Source organism: Gracilinanus agilis, chromosome 2, assembly GCF_016433145.1.
Source record: "Gracilinanus agilis isolate LMUSP501 chromosome 2, AgileGrace, whole genome shotgun sequence".
In the NCBI taxonomy this organism is placed as follows: Eukaryota; Metazoa; Chordata; class Mammalia; order Didelphimorphia; family Didelphidae; genus Gracilinanus; species Gracilinanus agilis.
In genome coordinates, this window is record NC_058131.1 from 3749636 (window position 1) to 3766390 (window position 16755).

The window sequence follows — 16755 nt, forward strand, 5'->3', positions numbered from 1 at the left end:
TGACCCAGGACAATTCTGAGGGATTTATGGTAAAGATGCTACCCACATTCAGAGGAAGGACTGCAGGAGAGGAAACATATAAGAAAAGCAACTGCTTGAACACATGGGTCGGGGCGGACATGATTGAGGGTGTGGACTCGAAACTACCACACCAATGCAACCACCAACAATTGGGAAATTGGTCTTGATCAAGGACACATGACAAAACTAGTGGAAATGTGCATCGGCCATGGGTGGGGGAGTGCGGGGGGGGGGTGAAGGGGAAAGTAGGAGCATGAATCATATAACCATGTTAAAAATGAATATTAATAAATGTTGAAATAAAAAAGAGAGAGAGAGAGAGAAAAGGGGACAAAGAAAAAAAGACACAGTAGAGAAGGGACAGAGAAAAAGAGGAGGAGAGATCAGAGGGCGTCCCTTCTTTCTTCTGGGCCTCAGTTTCCTCTCCACCATTTAAGAATCTTGCTCTCATGCCGGAGTTCACCATTTTAGAGAAGTGGGGGTGGGTCACGGATCCTTTGGGCCATCAGACTAGTGACTCGGAAGAATGATTGCAGATGCATAAAATGAAGGACACAGACCTACAGAGCAAACAAATGAGATTGGCCGATTCATTGTCAAAATATTTAAATTTTTAAAAGATCTGAGGGCAGCCAGTGGCTCAGTGGATTGAGAGGAAGCCCTAGAGGGGAGGTCCTGGGTTTCATTCTGGCCTCAGACACTTCCCAGCCGAGTGACCCTGGGCAAGTCACTTAATCCCAGTTGCGGTGCCCTTAGAGCTCTTCTGACTTGGAGCCAATACACAGTGGCGGAAGGTGAGGGTTTCAAAAACAGTCTTTCACTTTCCCAGGCTAAGAATCCCGGCCTGGTCCTGAAGGTCTCTCCCAGCCCGGGCGTCCCCCCTTCTCTGTTATGCAGGGATGTCACGCTGATAACCTGAAAGAGTCTGTGAAAACCTTAAAAGTGTTTCATCAGCATGTGATGGTGGTGGTTGGAGGTGGCTCTCCACAGCCATAGATGGTGTAGAGGCGGCTCTTGGGGCTCTGCGGAGGTTCTGATCGCCCACGGGTGGCTGGAGCTGGCAGCTCCCGGGGAGCCCAGGTCCACGGACACTTGCCGTCCGCCTTGGTCGCTCTCTAGAAGAGGGGCTCCGAGGGGGCTGCTGGCCCAGGGAGGCGCCTCGGCCTTTCCCAGGGTCCGTCAGCCCTTGGCCTGAGCCAGCTCTCCTTCTCAGGGTTACGGGTTAAATTCCTTGGCAAACATTCAGATCCAGGCCCAAATTGCGGCCAACTGCTTATCTGGACGGCAGACTCGGCTTTGGGGAGGCCTGGGATGATGCCCGGCTTCTCTGCTGCCTCTCTTTGAGCCGTTTCCCATAGGCAGGCCCGGCGGTCTCGGCGCTCTTCCCAAGGCGCCCGGCTCTCGCCGTCTTTGTTCCGGGAGGTTCCTTCTCTGGGCGTCTCACCGTCCCTCCCTGGGCTGACCGTCTCCACTTCTCTCTGTGAAGAATTAGCGACGATGGGGAGCTCTGGTCGGAGATGTCAGTCCAGGCTGTTGTGGGCATTTCTGGCAGCTTTGGGGAAACTGAGTCAGGTCAAAGGCAGGAGAGAAAATCCAGGCAGAGACTTGTTGGCGCTGGACTCGGGGTGGTATCGGGGGAGCCCTCAGAGATGGCTCTTCAGCTCAGCCTGCGTCCCGGAGCCCCCGAGAGCCCAGTGAGAGGGTCCTGGATGGGGAGCAATAAAGAAGGTCCGAGCTAGAAGGACTTTGGTAACTCACAACCGGGGGGTCCAAGCTGGAAGGTTCTCAGGACGGAGAAGGGGCGACGGCAGAACTAGACCATCTACTATCGGAGCTGGGGAGGACGTGGAAACCTAGAACACAAGATGGCAGAGCTGGGAGGAGGTGGAAGGGACGCTTTCGGGCCCCCCTGGGGCCGTGGGCTCTGCTGGGCTGCTGCCCCAGGATGGCATTTTGCAGGGAATTGTCATGTCTGAAAACGGATCCTAAGGATGAGAACTTGGCCCAGAAGAGCAGGAATCTGAATTTTTGCCAAGGAATTTAAAGCCCAGACCCTGGTGAGTGCCGGGTCCAAGGATGAGTCAGGAGACAGACGAGAAGGTGCCTGCAATGGGCTTGGAGCCATCTGTGTGTGATAGTGTACAGAGCCTGGAAGCAGAGATGGCCTTGGGATCTGCAGAGCCCCCCAACACCCCCACCCCCACCACCCCCACCACCTCGCTCCCCTGAGGACGAGAAATGCCCATTTACACTCCTAAGGATCCGTGGGACTGTTTCCCTGGGAGGCGCAACTCTAGAAGAGAAAAACTAGCAGAAGAGCCAGAGGAGGTCAGAGCTGGGCCTCAGTTTCCCCATCACTTAAAAATGGAGGCCGTGCTTCTGATTCTAGGCCCAGAGCTCTATCGATTGTGCAGACACGGAAGAAAACACAGGAGGGAGAACTCCTAGATTTTGATAAAGTAAAATCAATAATAGGTAAAAACTATGGAGGACTTGAAGGTTTACAAAGGCCTCGGAATACGTTGTCTCATTATATGAGAAGCATCGGTAAAAGCGCCGGACAGAAGAGCGGCCGGGCTCCCCCTCCAACTCTGCCATTTACAAACCGGATCAATAATACGGGCCAAATCATCTGGCCCCACTTCTGTCCTTTTTCCTAGCCATGACCTCGGGGAAAGCATTTCGCCAAATAGTTAGAACTCCGTTTTTCATAAAATGAGGGGAAGGGACTAGATTTCCCGCAGCTCAGAATCTCCCATGAGGTCACTCAGTGGATAGAGCACTAGACACGGAGCCGGGAAGCCTTTAGTTCACATACAGCCTCTCACAATCACTAGTGGTGAGGTAAGTCACTTACCCTCTTTCTGGCACGTTTTCTCCTTCTGAAAAATGGAGGAAATAACAACATCTATTCCCGAAGGTTCTTTTGATGGCAAAATGTTTTATTTATAAAACACTCTGGAAATCTTAAAGCTCTGTATAAATGCTAGCATAGTATTATTCCTCCTATCCTTTGTCACGTGTTATGTGATCTCAAAAGAACGCCTTTTGTCCAAAAGATTGAAATAAAAGGAAAGAAATTGAGACTAAATGAAAAAAAAAAAAACAGAGACAGTGATGCACCCTGCATACATCACCAGGCTTTCACGAAGATCAAACGAGCATGAACTGAAGAAAATGCTTCATCACTATAAAGTTCATTATTACAAGAGCTAATGCGTGGGCTAAAGGGTTAAGGTTGCAAAGGGCTTGACACGCATTATCTCTCTGGACTCCCTTAACTGACGGAGGTACTAGAGGGACTGTAATATTTACCCATTTTACAGATGAAGAAAATATATTTCAAAGAAGGTAAGGGCCACCTTCAGTACTCTAGCTCACCCTCCACTGCCTTTGACTCAGCAGGGGGATGAGGGAGCAGACTTCCAGAGAAGGAGGCCTGATCTCCTCCCCCTCTAGTTCTCTTGGCCCTACCCACCTTGTTTTCACAAGCATTCCTCCAGAACCCAGTCAGCCTTCTAGTCCGTCATCCCCTGGACCCCCAGCTTCTGCCTTTGAACTAAGATATTTCTCTAATTCTCGACTAATGCCCAGAGCATCGCAGGGGCCTCCATACACCTACAAAAGCTCAAGACAAGAAGGCCTAAGTAGAAGAGCAACAACTGGGAGAAGGCATCCAATTTAAGGCCTTTGGATTCTCAATGTGTCCCTCCTTCCTTCCCTTACCCTTCATTCTTTTCTTCCTCCCTTCCTTCCTTCCTTCCTCTCTCCCTCCCTCCTTTCCTTCCTTATTTCCTTTATCCTTCTTTCTTTCCCTTCCTCCTTTCCTTCCTTCCCTCCTTCACTCCATCCTTCCTTCTTTCCTACCTTTTTTCTTTCTTCATTCTTCCTTCTTTCCCTCCCTCCTTCCCTCCTTCTTTTCCTCCTCTCCTTCCTTTCTTCCTCCTTTTATTGTGTCCCCTTTCTCCCTCCATCTCCATCTTCTTTCTTTCTTTTCTTCCCTTCTTTTCATCCTCCCCTTCTCCATACTTCTTTCCTTCCTTCCTTCTCTCCTCATTTCTTTTCTTTATCCTTTCTTCCTTTCCTCTTTTTCTTGTCATCTTTCCTTCTTTCTCTTCTTCCCTCCCTCCTTCATTCTTTTCCTCCTTTCTTCCTCCCTCTTTCCTTCCTCCTTTCATTCTTTCTCATCTCTCCCTCCCTCCCTTCCTTCTTCCTTCCCTTCCCTTTTTCCTCCTTTCTTTCCTTCATTCTTTCTTTCCTACTCCCCTCCTTTCTTCCTCTTTTTATTCTCTTCTCTCTCCTTCCATTTTCCCTCTTTCTTTCCTTCATTCTTTCTTTCCTCCCTTCCTCCTTCTTTCCTCCCTTTATTCTCTCCCTCTCTTCTTCCTTCCTTCCTCCCTTCCATGCTCATTAAGAGCCTTCTGGATGCAAAACTGGGACAGAATCTAGATAAACAGATAAACATAAAAATATGCTAAGAATGTGAGAAATAGGCAAAGTGCTGTGGGAGGGCTCTGCATCCATAGCACCTATCATCACAAGCCTGGGACCAAAGAGCTGGCCTAAGCTCGCCTTAGCTATGTGTAGCCATCCAGGTATACATTCATCGTGATATTATTTTAAGAGAGCTCAAAAAATGACTCTTGTATTGCTTATGACTGATTGCTGTAACCTTGAGCTGAATTGAACCTCAACCTTGCCAAACTCCCAGCCCTTCCCTAAGGCTACACTCTGGCGGACTGGTCAGCTATCTCAGGCTCCCGGCCTTACCCTCAATCAATCAGCATTTGTACGAGGACCTCAGGCCTCCTGGATATCTGATCTAGACGTTTGCTCTACCTGTTATTTCAGGTTCCAACAGTTTGTGTCTCCTGATGATTTGTATCTCCTGATGTATCAGACCACTTGGCTCTCCCCTTCCCCCCATCTACGGTTGTAACCCCAGAAAAAGTAGCTACAGGACAGCTGACAAGGAAGCTCTTGACCCCCAGAGCTCACTCGCCGTCTGTCTACCTTATGCCCAAACTTTCTATGTCTGCGTGTCTTTGTTCTCGCCTCATGTTCTCTTTCCACTAGTTTTTAACCCGCTGCCCATTTTCACTCAGTCCTTGGTTCCCCTTTCTGAGTGTCCAACCAGAAATCTTTGTGGAGCTGCTGGACGGCTTCACTATGAACCTGCATAAGTCCATTTCCTTTTAGGAATAGTTTTGTCTCGGATGAGTTGACGCCCATCTTTGATCCTCAGTTTGTTCATCTGTAAAATGAAAGTGTTGGACTGAGTGTCCATAAAAACTTTTAGGATCACAGAATTAGGAACAGGAAGGGATATCTGAGGTCATCCAGTCCAATGCCTTCACTTTACAGCTGAGAAGCCTGAAGCCCCAAGAGAAGTGACTTTCCCAAGGTCACTCATATCTATAGCGAGTGACCGCCAGGACCTGGTCCCATCCTCTCTCTCTTTTCACTGCACCAGTTCTAAATCTGGGGGCCAATATAACTTCATGCAAACCCCCAGATCTGGGCCCAGATGGCAAAGCTCTCTTCTGATCAAGCAAAATTGGAGTAGGCCAATCCTTTTGGTCCAACTTCCCTCCCCAAGTAAGGATAATCTATTCACTTCCTCAAACCTAGGCCAGCCCCTAAGGATTTAGAATCATTTCTCCAGCCAGAAAGAGAGGGCATGGCAGGGAGGGTGCCACAGGGTATTTTGCAAGCAGTCAATGACCCATGAAATCTGAGGCTACCTGCTTTGAACTTTTATTGCTCTTCCCCAGAGGAGCAGCCAATTTGGGTAAAACTGGAGTCATTTTTCAGATTAGCTCCTACTCAGCAGGCCCCTATCTGAAGGGGCAGCTGACACTCCCCAGGATCCCAGAGCGGCAACTGCCATCCAGCCTAAGGGGAAACTGAGGAGAAATCAAGGACCTGCAGCTGTCGACCCAAAGAGTGGTCAAGCCTTGTTGGTCAACTCCATGATGAGGAGTTCAAATAGCATCCTGAGGTCATAGGATTTAGTACAGGAAGGGACTTCAGGGCTTGTCTAGTCACAAAATGTGAGTCTTAAAGGACTTGGGGATCATTGAATTCCATCCTTCCCCAAACATAATCCCTTCTACTGGGTACCCCACAACTAGATGTCCAGCCTCTAAGTGAGTTTTCCAGTGAGGAGAAACTCACTAGTGAGTTAAGCAACTCATGCTAGAGTTGGAAGCTGGAGACAGAGTGACTAAGAGGGCTTGACTTGAAGTCAGGAAGATGAGTGTTCAAATCCTGCCTCAGACACCAACTAGCTTAGTGACCTTGGGTAAGTTACCTAACCTCTGTTTGCTTCAGTTTCCTCATCTATAAAATGGAGATATTAACAGTCCCTACCTCCCAGGGTTTGGGTGAGAATCCAGAGAGATAATATGTATATAATGTTTGTAAACCTTAAAATACTATCTAAACCCTAGCTAACATGATTACCTCCAAGATACATGTAAGAGTTAGGAAGATTCTCCTGAAGGTAAGACCAAATTTGCCCCTTTACAAGTTTTATGCAACTCTCAACTCTGTCACCTATTTCCTGTGTGATCCTGGGCATCACTTCTCCTCTTCTGGCCTCAGTTTCCTCATCTTTATAATGGGGGGGCTTGATATGAAAATTGACCTCCAATGCCCTTTCCAATTTTAAATCTATGATAATGTGAGTCTAGTCAGCCCTGTGGGGCCATGGGGCCAAGGGGAAAAACTCTCATGGCCCTCTTAAGGCTTCTTTCCTCAAGAATAAACAACCTTGTTTTCTTTCTCCAGCTCTCATGTGTCAGGATCTCAAGGGCTGTTAGGAGCTAGATTGCTCTCCTCTGGAACTTCACCAGCTCATCAGTGTCTTTGCTAAAGCCTAGAACTGAACCCAAAACTTCATATATGGTCAAATGAGGGAAGAAGTCAGTGGCACCATCACTTCCCTAATCCTGAACAAGAGGTATCCCAAGGCAAGCTTGGGTGCCATGAGCATCCTTAGCTGCCATATCATACAGAAGACTCATTTGGAACCTGCAGTCCTATAAAACAAGCTTTTCTTCAGATGAAGGACTATCCAGCCACCACAATCCCAATTAAGAATAACTCACTCACTTTTTGGACCAGAGAGTAAGATTTTACCTAGAATTCATTCAATTTCTTTTTGGTTGTTTTGGTTTTGCATCAATTCCATTGCCCATTGCATCTATCCCATCAACCATTATCATCGTCCCACCTACCCCAAGGGAAGCCCCTTCCTTCTTAGTTCCTCCTTTTCCCCAAAGAAATAGTTTTCCATAATTCCTTTTGTTGTCCTTAACATTTTTTGCAAGGCTCAAGTTCATCTGGACTTTAATACTCCTGGCCTCACAAGACTGAACAGAGCCTTTGTATTCATCCTCCTTTATCCATCCCAACTTCCAGTTTGTACAAATGTCCTTTTAAGCTACGTTCTTCAATAAACCTCTTTGGCATCTATATTGGCAGATAACCTTCCCCCCCTCTTCTCCTTCTCCTCAAAATTCTTTTTCTTTATGTCTTCAGGATTTCATTCTTGAGAACTTCCTATCCCTCCTGGCTTGATTAACCCACGGAAGCCTACATATGATTAGCCTCAGATCTTTGAGATCTGCTTTCCACCAGTGTGGTGGTTCAGACTTGGGCGATCTGCAGCTGTGAGACTGTCCTTTGTGTTTCACTAAGCATCCGTGATTACTTCAGTGAATGAAGGGAGATAGAATTAAGTCTGAGTTAGTCGATGCCTTCAGAGTCCTGGGAAAGGGGTAGGTTAGAGTTCATTAAGCCATTGTGTATTAATGATGATGTTACTTATACTCGGGTTAGGGGATGGAGCTCTACTTTGGTAGTTAGAACTTATTTGACTTGTGTTAGCGATTGAGGTAAAGATCTGTTGTATTCACACCACAACTCCGTACACTCCTCTGAACTTACTAGGGGAACTGCACTCCAAAAGCCAGTTTCCTTCTATTTCTCTGTTCTTTCTCACCTGATGTTCATGACTTCTTGTGGAAAGTCCCAGAATCCTACTGACTAAACTTTAGTGTTCAATGATTTTAACCAAGTTTAATCTTTAGCCAATCACAAACCCATCCCACCCCCTTTCTGGAGCTGTCCAGTCATGAACTTATAATGCCCATTAGTGCCTTTTGAGTATTAGTAAAACCCCACAGACAGTGAACAAAGGGATCCTTGACAGAGAGGAAGGAAGACCCAACTGATGAGGAATCACTGGTCTCCCTAATAAATTACTATGTGTTCAGAGCTCTGCCTCAAGTTGCCTTTTGTTGCAGATTTTTTTTGCCTCCCATATCATGGGTGACTGGTAGAATCTGAGGCATAGACCCCAACCCCTTTTGGCCACCCTCCCAAAAGAACCCAAAAAGGGGCTCTCCCAAGATTAATCTTATGAAAAAGGTTTATGGGACTAGAGGGGAATCTTAAGCCCTATTTGAAAAGCATCACTCTTTTAGCCCCTCTGACTTCCATTTGGAGAAAAGATAACACTGAATTTAATGAGTTTACCACAGCTATTATGGCCCAATTTCAGGCCATATTTAGAAGTTATTATCCCAATGGGAAATATTCCAGAAGGTCCAGGGGGTCTTCCTAACCAGCCTTTATGAGATCCTCGTGGAGAACCTAATGATCTTGTACATTATACCTTGCTAGCCCCAGAGGTACCCCAAGAAGAAAATGAGACTTTCGTGAGAATTTTTTTTAAACCCTCACCTTCCATCTTGGAGTCAATACTGTGTATTGGCTCCAAGGCAGAAGAATGGTAAGGGTAGGCCATGGGGGTCAAGTGACTTGCCCAGGGTCACACAGCTGGGAAGTGTCTGAGGCCAGATTTGAACCCAGGACCTCCCAGCTCTAGGCCTGGCACTCCATCCACTGAGCTACCCAGCTACCCCCTTTTGTGAGATTTTATATGTTATGCAAAAGTCCTAAGTGCTTCCCTGGGCTAGATCCCCAGGTATTAGCCCAGGATGCCCCATTTGTTAATGCTTCTTTGGTCATTCAATCCCTATTAGAGATCAGGTGGTAGTTTTGTCAGCACAGTCCTGGGTGGCATGGAACAAAGACAGGTGCATTAAAATCTATATCCCAACATGGTTTTGCCAACTTCGCCCCCTTCTCAGGCCTCAGGCCCTTTCTGCACTCTGCAGCATTGGAACAAAACAAGGATGTGCTTTTATTATCACAGGAAGGGACATCCCGCTTGGGACCATTTGAAGTAAAACAAAACTACGAAGGAGAGAGAGTCCATAGTAGCTTCACTGAACCAAAAGGACAAAACAACAAGACTTTGGGAGCCACAGAGGACAGAAACTAATTAGAGACTTAAAGTGATGAAAAAAGAAATCATTTAAAGATCAAGACCAGAACTCCAACTTCTCACATCTCTGCAAGACCTGCCACTTTGGTTTTTGATGGATGCAATAATTCCCAAGTCCGTCAAAGAGCCCACTATAAAACAAGCAAACCCTGAAGAGAAGGACACATTTATTGCAGGATGGAAATGGGATCTTTCAGACTACGTGCAGGCTCCAAAGTGCTGGAAGTAAGGAAACTCGGGGTTCGTTTTGCTCTTGTCGCTCGCTCCTTTTAGACGAGCACCCAGAGAACACGACACAAGCCCTGCTATTAGTCCAACACGGGGGACTCTCACAATGGAGGTGAGTATCAAAGTGCCCCCAGAGAGAGAAAAACTGATTTGGAAACCATGAAACAACTAAAAGTAAAATAAGATGTAATGTTTTCTGTGAAGGCTCTGATAGGTTTAGGTGAAGAAGAGAATTTAACAAGGATGCAGATGAAAGGTTAGGTTAAGGAGACAAAGGAAATGAACTTAGTCTTGGAGTCATATATTTTTTTTAAATTTAAAACTCCTACCTTCCATATTAGAATCAATACTGTATATTGGTTCCAAGGCAGAAGAATGGTAAGGGCTAGGCAATGGAGGTTAAGTGACTTACCCAGGGTCACCTAGCTAGGAAGTGTCTGAGGTCAGGTTTGAACCCAGGACCTCCTTCCTCTAAACCTGGCCCTCGGTCCTCTGAGTCACTCAGCTGCCCCAGCCTTTGAGTAATTTTAAAAGAAATAGGCAAAAAGTTACACCTTCAGCCTCCATCAGAATATGTTTTTTTAATAGTGCAATTCCTGTTAGCTCTACTTAATGCTTCTGTTAGTGTTTTTAATAAAAGTAGATACTTAAACCAAGAAATTATGCTACAAACAAAAGAGCTTTTTAATGCAAGCCATTGTAGATCATTGGATGAGGAGGCAAATTTTATTACAGATCATAAAAAATAATAACATGCTTTACTCTCCAAGAGTTAGTGAAATTGATATGACAGCCCTAAATGTCCTCCGACATGTCAGCTTTATTTACATTTAATTGAACCCACGTGACGTCCACAACTCCAAGTCACAAATCAAGGCGAACTGAGAAAGTGAGCTCTGACGGCGCTTGTGACTGCCAGTATCAGCGGCAACCCGCTTCGATTCCGGTGAGTCCAAAATTCAATTAGTGGAATAGAAAGTCTCCTCATTTACAATCAGTAGAAAATTAACTTCTCTTTTGAAGAGAAACACGTTTTCCTTTCCGGACCAATCAAGTAGAGGCAGCAATAACCTACAGCAATGAAATTTGTAAAAGGGAGATAATGAAGAAAGAAGGTTTTTCAGTCACCTCCTAAAAGCCTCCTAATCCACAGCAGAGTGAAAGTTGTCTCCATACAAGAGATGAGCCAAAATCTGCTACACTCTGGTGAAACCTCAGAAAGATCTTCCTCTAGAAGAAATCACCAACCAGACATATTTCACTTAATTGGCGTTTGGGTTAGAAACACTTGTAGGAAACTAAATGAAAACTCACCAGGAGGAAGAGCGTTGAGTAGAGGAAGTAAGCAACGAGGGGAAAATCAGAGGGTTTTATTCCACTACAATGATAAGAATTCGAAGCATTTTTAGAGAAATGTCTCTGGCAAGACCTCCATGTCTCCCTTCTCCAAATAATATAAGACCACAGAGAAGGTTTCTTAAGACTTTGAAGGGCAGGAGGAGGGGCTGGACAAATGCATATTATCTGGCTGACTGATACTTAAAGGACTGTTTCTTTAGTCTGGTTTAAATAATTGTGCTGAAGGCCTTTATGAATGAGTAAATTATAAAAATAAAAGGAATCGATTTGGTTCTTTGGGTAATTTAAAGAAATAAATAATTGTGGGGAGCACAGACTGCTACTGTACTTTTTTAAACATAAGTCCACTGAAAACTCTATAGAGTCCCAAGTGGTTCCCAAACTTTCTTGGCCTCCCACCCCCATTCCAGAAAAAAATATTCCTTTGCCCCCTGGAAATTAATTTTTTTTAATTTTAATAGCAATTAATAGGAAAGATAAATGCACCTGTGGCCATCACCGCTCTCCTGGATCCCTGCAGCATCCACCAGGGGGTGCTGGCGCCCACTTTGGGAATCACTGCTCTAGACTAGGGGAAAATGAGATTTTGAATATTATAATTAGTCATGAATCAAGAATTCATTTGGGTGAAATGTTTGTTCTAAAACTAACAATTTAATAATAATAAGGCATTCTCCTTTATAGCAAGATGAAATATTTATACCTTTTGAGAGAAGAGTATTATAAAGTGGTTAACACAATGCCTGGCTTGTGCTGAAGATAAACACAGTAATATTCAGATCTTAGAGGAATTCAATTGGATGAAATGCTTTGCTACTTTAAAAGGTGCTTTTCAGTTTTGACCAGGAAAACAAACACATTTCCTCCTACATTTCAGAAATTCATTTTATAGCTGGAAAATCAAGCATTTGAAAAGTACTACAGAAGACTTGACTTTGAATCTCTTTCAATGAAGTTTTACAAACCAACCCTGGCAGGTGGCGAGCACTATAGAAGCCTCAAAGATGTGACAAGCAGGAAAACGCCGGGGGAAAAGAGAAAAGCTTTTCTGGGGACCTTATTAGTAAGATCAGCAATAGTGAAATCTTCCTACATCCTGAGATCTGCAGAAGCGTTCTACAAGAAATGCCATTAGAAAAGGTAACGTTCCTTTCCTCTGAAGGCTGTTGGGAGAAGTCTTAAAAGCCCGACGACCAAACTACTTGAGAACTGCTAAATATTTAATGAGTTACATTTTGTTTTATATTAGAAAATAATTCTAATGACTCACTGTTGGGAGAAAAGGGTAGGGGGGGAAATATATATACATATATATTAATTTTAACCATTCAACATAGAGGCAACAAGGTGGTTCAGGAGATAGTCAGACCTAGAGGAAGGAAGTCTTGGGTTCAAATGTGACCTCAGACACTTCCTAGTGTGTGGCCCTGGGCAAGTCACGTAACTCCAATTGCCTAGCCATGACCACTCGTCTTTGTTGGAAATGATACTTAGTACTGATTCGAAGACAAGTAAGGATTTTTTAAAAATCATCGGACATACCTTTAAACAGTTAAATATCAGATACTAGAGATGCAAAACCAAAATTATATCATTGTGTCTGCCCTAAAGCTAACATTCTTTTACATACTATATATTATATATTATATGTGTGCATATAACATATGATATGTATATTATAATTTAATATATGTATAAATATGACACAATGTAATATAATATAATGTGATGAAATATAATGTAATATAATTAATATAATATAATGTATATTGTGTGTATATATTTATTTGTTTGTTTATTTATTTATTTGTTGTTTGCTTTTGTTTGTTTTTTAGAGAAATCTTCTTAAGAGATCCTTGTCTGTGAGGTTGCTTAGCACTTCCTACTCTGATGGGCTGAGCCCTGAGATCTTGCCATCTCTTCAGAGGGCGTATTGTGAATCGCCTTTGGGCGGTGGGCTAGGGAATTGGGGCCTCTCCTCTAGACTTCTGGTGGCGCTTAAGAAGAGTAAGCCAGGGGGCAGCTGGGTAGCTCAGTGGATGGAGAGTCAGGCCTAGAGACGGGAGGTCCTGGGTTCAAATCTGGCCTCAGACACTTCCTAGCTGTGTGACCCTGGGCAAGTCACTTGACCCCCATTGCCTACCCTTACCATTCTTCGGCCTTGGAGCCAATACACAGGATTGACTCCAAGACAGAAGATGAGGGTTTTATAAAAAAAGAAGAAGAGTGAGCCTAGTGAGGGAAGGGGAGCTACTTGACTGCTCCTGGCAGCTCCGGGGAGACCTCACCTCACTTCCCAGGATGCTCACTGCATGCTCACGATGGGACACACCTACCAAGTTCTAGAGAACTTCCTTATGCCAAAGCCATCAGTATTTCTGGGCCAGGCAGGACCCCCTTGTCTGGAGGGGCAGAGGGCCAGCTTTACAGTCTGGGGGGCTTCTATTCCAGAACGGCCTCTGCCCCATCCAAGCTGGGCTGCCCCCCCTCCGAGTGCCCCTGGGAAAGGCAGGCTAATGGCTGAGAGGCGAGTTGCCTACACTGAGAGGCAAGTACAGGATGTGGCTTCTCATTTGAATTAAGTGGGTCTCACATTTCCATGTCCTTTTAAGGGTTAGAAAGCAGGCTCTTCACAACAACCCTCTTTTCTCAGGAGAAAACAAAAGTTCAAAAATGAACCAACTTCCCCAGAATTGCCCCTGATTTGTGTCAGAGCTGGGATTCGAACTCAGGGTCCTTCCTCTTCCTGTTCCATCACAGACTCTCGGTTTAACTCTTCCTTCTAGGACCTACTTATCCCCATTTCAAATCATCCTGCCCTCATCCCACATCATTTTCACAAGGGCTCATCCTGGTCCAAGAGCCTATTGTAACATCTGCTAAGCAAAATGGAGAACAGGATGAGCGACCCCCAACAGTTTTAGAATTTAGAACTGACCCGGCAGACAGGTTCAACTTGATTCTTTCTTTGATGGACAAAGCTGATCACCAGCAGTCTAGCATGGTTTCCCCACACCTTCTTCCTCCAAGCTTGATCCTTCCCCTGAGTTTATTACAATTAAATCTTTAAGCTTACTTAGGCGGATGCTGCTACTCTCCTAAAAATCATCTCTACATTCTTTGGATCTAAGGGGAAGGGACCGTCTAACAAACCCAAATCGCGGTCACCAGCGTGATCCAATTAATCACAGCTTTATCAAGCTAAACCCAGGATAAGCGGCCAGAGAAGCTGTGCGATTCCATTTACAGCTTCTCACTTGACCACTCGGTCCTGGGCACCGTGAGGTGGGAGGTGATAAGTAGCTGAGCTTCACAGACTTCGTGGGACCTGGTGTCCGTCCGGCTCAGCTCAGGTCCTTGGACCATCGGAGGACCTCGGGCCATCTCTCCGTCCGGCCCTGTTCAGCATCACTATACGGCCCATAACACTAGGAAGGTCGCCTTACCCTATGGAAAGTCAGAACTAGCTACCCCAACATTCTCCTACTTCTTTTCGTGAAGACAACATGGAGCAATAGATAGGGTGGAGGACTTGGAGCCAAGAAGACTTCTCTGTGTTCACTTCACACTTGACCTAGACACTTAAATTTTTATTTGTCTCAGTTTCCTCATCTGTAAAATGGGGATAATAACCTAGCCCCATTGTTTTTGTGAAGATAAAAATGAGATTATACTTGTCAAGCACTTTGCAAACCTTAAAACTCTACATAAATGCTAATCTGGCCTCAGATACTTCCCAGCTGGGTGACCCTGGGCGAGTCACTTTATCCCCATGGCCTGGCCCTTACTGCTCTTCTGACTCGGAGCCAATACACAGCATTGATTCTAAGGCAGAAAGTATGGGTTCAAAAGTTGATATTATCATCAATATTATTTCCCAAGAATATGTCGACATTACTCAAGGCTTGTTAAAGATCATAATGGGATAAATGACGACCTTATGTTAGGAGCCAGGAGGCCAGGAGCTCAGAGATGTCTCCTTTGTCATGAAGGAGACTCAATAAGCCAGAATCTAAGTCAGAGATGGAGCGCCTGGAGAGGGTAGGACTCCCCATATTCTCATTTGTCCCCGGCCCTGTGCTGGGTGTGTCACACTCCCAGAGATTTCTGAGCCTCGGAGATCTCTAATCAACCACCCAAACCCACCAGGAAAAATGGAAACGCAGCCATTGTCCAGATTGGCATTTGCAGTTGAATGGATAAACTAGGAGCTCATCCCCCAGGGCTGTGTTAGTTATGGTCATCACTGAAAATGGACAAGGAATCACACACAGGATTGAACTAACAAATGCCCGAGAAAATGTGCCAGAGACTAGCTTGGTGGGTGACCTGAATGGCTGCCATCATGGCAGAAGAATACTTGGTTAGCCATCCAGAGGCTCACAGGAGAAAGGATGCAGCAAAATAGCCCATGGCCTCGAGTGTCTAGACACGAACGTCCAGCATGTCTCCAGCAAGCCAGAGGAGCTCATCCAAAGGCTAATTCCACCCGAGTCTGGGCGTTATTTTATATTCAAAATATATATACTAAGCAAGAAAATGTCTGATTCGGTCAGGAAATCATGGCGGCAGCTTTGGGGCAAAGACCAATGAATGGGGAAAGGAGACGTGATTCCTGGAGTACACGGGAGACGGGCTGTGTCTCTGGTTCATCATTTACACCCTCGAATAGACTGACGCTACCAATAAGATGGCCTGGACTTGAGAGCCTTCTAGAGACACTGCAGTCGTGCAGATTGACCCAAAAGTTGTTTCTGAGTGCAGCTTCTGGAAGAGCCGTGTCAGCACACCTCTGGCTAAAGTCCACCTGAAGAGAAAATCTGAATTTCAACTTCCCTTTTCATGTCCTGGGCGCCACCCTCCTCCCAGGCCCCCAGGCTCCCAGCCTCGGCATCCTCCTCTACTCCTCAGCTCACTCTCTCTCACTTCCTGTAATCCAGCTGGCTGCCACGTCTGGTCATTTCTACATTCACAGTATCTCTCGGATAGACCCCCCTCCCCTCCTTTGCTATGGCCCCCACCCTGGTGTAGGCTCTCATCACCACATGCCTGGACTATGGCAGTAGCTGCTACACCGTCTGCCTGCTTCAGGTCTCTCCCCATCCACTCAACGGCCCAAGTGATTATCCTAAAGCCTGAGCAAGGAACCAGCTTCAGAGGTTCTCTGGTCATTCCAAAATCACAGAAACCTATGTTGAGCATTTAAAGCCCTTCGTGACCTGCTCCCTTCCTGCCTGTCCAGGCTTCCTACTCCTGCCCTACCTCCCTTCGTGTGTGCTACGATCCAGCTGCCCTGGTCCTCCGGCATCTCCCCACTTCCAGACTTTGCACTGGTTCCCCCCTGCCCCAGGGAAGCAGTCCTTCTTTCCCTCACTTCCTGGCTGCCCTGGCTTCCTTCAAGACTCAGCTCGGGACTCTCTGTCAGCAGATCAAGCCTGCCCCATCCCAGCTACTACTCCCCCTACTCTCACCACTCACTATCACAGGCTCTCTTTCTGATGGAAATGATTAATTACATGCTGCCTCCCCTGTTTGAATGAGGGCCTGCTGAGCTCTGGGACCCTCTGAGATCTCAGCACCTAGCAAGGGGTCTGCACATAGTAAAGCATTGTTGTTTGACTTCCTGACCAGGGATGATGGTCTTGAATCGTCCAGATATCTGCTGAGGCTCTCTCTCCCTCTCCCTCCCTCTCTCTCTCCTCCTTCTCTTCCTCTCTCCTCCCTCCTCTCTCTCCCTCTCCCTCCCTCTCTCCTCCTTCTCTTCCTCTCTCCCTCCCTCCTCTCTCTTC